Consider the following 5,782-nt stretch of genomic DNA (forward strand, 5'->3'; position numbering starts at 1 on the left):
CACGGTCAGGCCTGGAACCAATTAGCCGTGATAAACGAAGGGCGACTGAAAGTGTCTTGATCCATAAAAATAATTGTGTTTGGTTTTAGAAGTATTGGTTGTCTGTGGTTTATTCTGAATATAATCAAAATGCAGTGAAAATGACAAAATCGTTCAATCTTGATCTGTTTGAGTAAAAAGTATTGTCATCAGAATTGGTGTCGGCAAGAGGCCAACTGACACTGTATTGACAATCGATGCCAGAATTTGCAGTATCGCCCCGCCCGTGATTCCATCCTGTCAATGACATACTGTACTTACTGTCCATCCGAACTGCAGTTAACTTAGGAAGGCTGAAGCCATGCAACCACTGAACAAGACACCGTCGAAACATCAAGACCGATTTTTCAAAGCTGGTACGGGCTAATGAGATGAGAGTGACTCTTGACAGACCAGACGGATGAGCTTCTGGTTGGATCAGTAATGGGCCCGCAGCTCCACTTCCAATCAGACACACCAGCAAGGTGGAGTTGGGCAAAATGGTTCGGTGGTAGATTGTTAAAGATGAGCTATATGGGTCTTTGTTAGTTTGAAAGACCATTTTTATGCAGGACCTTGTTCCATCGCCTGCATGGAAGTACTCCATTGGAACGGCTGGCAATCGTCAGTTGATTTTTAAAGAGGACCTATTCGACTAATTTCCGGCCCTTTGAATTTGATAATTGCTCACACTCCTGAGGACCTCCAACGTTCGGTCAGCACTGCAAAGTTCCACCTTCCTCATTACGCCTCTCCTATCCACCTCCGCCTGGTGCGTGCCGCTTTAGGAACGCGAAAGAAAGTTAACTTTGCCTCACACCCCGAACAAACTTCTCGGAAACCACTTCTTGGGGCCATCGCTTAACGTGCTAACAAAGTGTAGTTGTTAAAAGTGTGACTCTCAACACGCTTTCAGAGTGTAATCGCTGTAGACGTTATTGTAAGTCTGGCACGCGTTGACGTGAGTGTGTTAGCACTTTTACACAAAAAGACCTATAGAGCGATCCAAAACTGTTTCCTAACGCATGAACCTAATTATGTGATGCTTTGGTGTTGTTTAACATGAGTATCCCACATTGTAACAACATTTATACGTCAAAGAAGCGGAAAAGCATCACATGAGCGTATGGCACACTCGCTACCTGCATTGACAGTGCCCAATACTTTGTTCATGAATAATAAAGGTCATCCACCATGTGCTGGGGGGAAAAAAAAGTCATTACATTTGACCTGCAAATAAAATTAATATTTTCGTATCTATAATTGTGTTTGTTTGTTTTTAACGAACAGCTGCGCAGAAAGGAATACAAAACGTGCAACTCTGGTCAATCAACCAAAGAGTAAACGGGAAAAGACTTCGTCAATGGACGGTCAAATGGGACAAAATTAAATTAATTAATATTTAAATAAATATATAAATGTGCCATTAATTGTAATTAGAATTAAATACATAAATGTGCTATTAAATTAGTCAGTTTACTTATTGTAAAAATACATATAATTGTTAAATCATTCAATTAAAAATTTCAATATTTACGTGTTACCTTCGCAAGGACATTAACACATCCGACACATATGTAGGATTAACTGAGGGAGAATTCAAAACCAGATGGAACAATCACAAGGCTTCTTTCAGATGCAAAAGCCTGCGGAACACTACAGAACTCAGCAAACATATTTGGAATCTCAAAGACAATAATGTTGAATATTCAATAACATGGCAAATTCTTGCATCCAGCACACCTTACAACAGTGGTAATAAAAGATGCAACCTATGCTTAAAAGAGAAACTGTTTATTATATTCCGTCCAGACTTGTCATCCCTCAACAAGTGCAGCGAAATTGTATCAGCATGCCGTCACAGAAGGAAACACCTCCTAGGTAACACATGAGCCAATCACCATGCCCCTACGCCTGCCTGTACCCACCCGCTCTGCCCTATATAAACCATGTTATGTGAATGCTTCCATTAAAATCTCCTGAGGATTGAGGAAACCCCTCATGAAACAGGCCTGTAGAGATGAAATAGTCTTGTGATTTTTTTTCCCACACATACATATTACGCTCTACCACGGTATCGAGCACTATTTTTTTTGGGATAATCTAATTAAGACATATATATATATATATATGTATATATATATATATATATATATATATATATATATATATATATATATATATATATATATATATATATATATATATATATATATATATATATATATATATATATATATATATATATATATATATATATATATATATATATATATATATATATATATATATATATGTATGTATGTATGTATATATATATATATATATATATATATATATATATATATATATATATATATATATATATATATATATATATATATATATATATATATATATATATATATATATATACACACATACACTAGGGTTGTACGGTATACCGGTATTAGTATAGTACCGCGATAATAATGAATCATATACGGTACTATACCACCTCTGAAAAGTACCGGTCCCGTACTTGGTATCGGATCGATACCTAAATTTGTGGTATCATCCAAGACTAATACAAAGTATCAAACAACAGAAGAATAAGTGATTATTACATTTTAACAGAAGTGTAGATAGAACATGTTAAAAGAGAAAGTAAGCAGATATTAACAGTAAACGAACAAGTAGATTGATAATTAATTTTCTACCACAGAATAATAGAATGGAAAATGACACAATATGTTACTGCATATGTCAGCAGACTAAATTAGGAGCCTTTGTTTGCTTACGTACTACTAAAAGACAAGTTGTCTTGTATGTTCACTATTTTATTTAAGGACAAACTTGCAATAAGAAACATATGTTTAATGTACCCTAAAAGTTTTTGTTAAAAATAAAGCCAATAATGCAATTTTTTGTGGTCCCCTTTATTTCGAAAAGTACCGAAAAGTATCGAAATAATTTTGGTACCGGTACCAAAATATTGGTATCGGGACCACACTAATATCCCTATAAGCCTGTTTCCCCGCTCTTCAGGGGATTTAATAAAATCACTTGAAGAGCAGGGAAACCTGTGAAACAGGCTTGTAGGGATGAAATAGCCTCTCTGTTTCTTCCTGACCTAACGTATATTCCGCTCTACCCCGGTATTGAGCACTGTTTAACGGATAAACCACAGTAACCTCTGTCAGAATAATTGTACCTAAGTTATCACAAAACTTTGTGTTGCCATGAGTTCCCGGCGAGAAGACAAAAGCTGTCTTTGATCCTACCAAGGAGAAGGCTTGTAAAACTCCACTGTGTAGAATGTGAAGCAACATGAAGGTGTTTTTTTTCTTACATGTATTGCAATCCACAGAACGATTTTTTCTTGACCCGCGATCTACAAATCGAAGAGGAAGCAGGACCTGACTCCCTTCCAGGGACCTTTTCTTTGAACTGTTATAATCAAAGGCGATGGCTGTTTACGACCCCCGTCCCTTAGAAACAGCTGTTGCCATGTAATCAGGGAAAGTCCGAATAAAAGAGGAGGCGTACAATCTTACGTCAGAGTGTGGTGAGACTGTACAGTCCAGACGTCTCTCCTCAATTGAGCCAAATTTAATTCTGTCCCTGTTTAATTCCTTGCTTCTTGTCTTGTTTAATAGATGTCATCAGTGTTTGAACCTGACAACCTCGACTATATATATATATATACAGTAAATATATACAGCCCGGCCCCTGCCAGATTTTTTAACCCAATGTGGCCCCCGAGTCAAAAGGCTTGGGGACCCCTGCCTTAGATGAGCTGATATAAACAAACTGTGGGCCAGTCGGACAAGAACAAGCCTTGTCGAGTACTGAGCAGAAAAACAGTGACGCTACAAATATGCAGTGTGACACTTGAGCGCAGATACCTAAAGCACGCCCGACATGTTGTTCATAATTCATAACTAAACCCCTGAAAGTGTGAACAAGATCAGTTGGAAGGTGCGGCCAACTTATCAAATATTTGACCTTCATACTATGTTAAGAGGTAGGATAAGCTGCATGGTTTTGAAAAGTAAATAAAGTCACAGGAGAGAAAGCCACCCTCCCCCAGAGAAAACAAAAGAAAATAGTGAGGAAATGTAATCATAATAATAGTCTGATTACATTAGACAGATGTGCGGCATGGATTGAACAGATCCCAAGGAACGACGGTTCCTGTATCATTCCTGACCTCTAGTGGTAAAACCCTGTACTGACACACCAATTTCACTGTGGCGGTTGCCATGGATATGCATGCAGCTGCTATTTATGACTTGGCCACGTCAAGTAAACAATAAAAGGGTGCACATATTTCTCTTTGCATCAGAATGTTTTAATGTTAAAGTAAGTTATTATAGTCTGGAATTTTAAATGCATTCAGTCACTCAGTGTGTGTGATTTTTAAGGACACAAAACCATAAGCTGATACTGAACATCAAATCTGGTGGGCTCCTTGGAAGGTACTAAAAAAAACAAGTTATTAATATTATCAGTGTCATTGCATTATTATTTCTGTAGCACACCTTCCGATGGTTCATTTTGGACGAGTAGGTTACTGGAGAGACTGGCAAAGTATTTAGTATGTTGTCATTATGGTGGTACTTAATGAATACTTGGGTCTACTACACTACTGTATTTTAATGTTGTCATTATGGTGGCACTTAATGAATACTTATTCCACTATGGACTGGACTCTCACAATATTGTGCTAGATCCACTCGACGTCCATTGCACCGGTCCCCTCCAAGGTTTCTCATTGTCCCATTGGGTTGAGTTTTTCCTTGCCCTGATGTGGGATCTGAGCCCAGGATGTCATTGTGGTTTGTCCAGCCCTCGTGATTTAGGGCTATATAAGTAGACATTGATTAATTGTTTAAATGCTAACAAGCTAACGCTAAATCTGATGTGTTTGTGTTGTGGCCGTGAGATAAACGCTGACATTTAATATTTATTTATTCTTATCTACAGCTAAAAAATGACTCTCATGTATTTATCATTTGCTGACTGTTGGACAGTGTGGACACTGTGGACGTGTCTGGAGCTGTTTCCATTCGGACTCCAGTACTCTGGAATGCCCTACGTAGTTAGAGGTGCTACCTCAGTATAGAAGCACTCAAGTCCCAACTTAAAACTAATTTATTTACCAGGTGGTCACAGATAATCTGTAGAGAGGTACCAGTTTTTAGCAGTTTCACTCATTTATGCATCAGTTGGTGATGTCTCCGTGTTGTCGACTTGTCTACATGGAAGCAGATCCTCTCAGACTCTCTGGTGGCTTCTCGATGGACTGATCTCTCAAATGTTCTATTATGTGACAATTCAATAACTGTATCCACTCGGCATCCATTGCAGCCGGTTACCCAAGGTTTTCTCCTTTTTCCCCAGATTGGGCTTTTGGAGTTGCTCGGATGGGGGTTCAGATCAAGGGATGTCTTTGTGGTTTGTGAAGCACTTTAAGGCACTTGTGATTTAAAAAAAAAAAAATAAATAGTGATAGATTGATTGACAAAAGCCTGGCTTTTGATGTAGAATTCAATCAACACTATGTTTTATCAATCAATCAATGTTTATTTATATAGCCCTAAATCACAAGTGTCTCAAAGGGCTGCACAAGCCACAACGACATCCTCGGTTCAGAGCCCACATAAAGGCAAGGAAAAACTCACAACTCAGTGGGATGTCAATGTGAATGACTATGAGAAACCTTGGAGAGGACCGCATATGTGAGTGACCCCCCCTCTAGGGGAGACCGGATGTAATGGAC

This window comes from Entelurus aequoreus, linkage group LG02 (assembly GCF_033978785.1).
Source record: "Entelurus aequoreus isolate RoL-2023_Sb linkage group LG02, RoL_Eaeq_v1.1, whole genome shotgun sequence".
NCBI lineage: Eukaryota > Metazoa > Chordata > Actinopteri > Syngnathiformes > Syngnathidae > Entelurus > Entelurus aequoreus.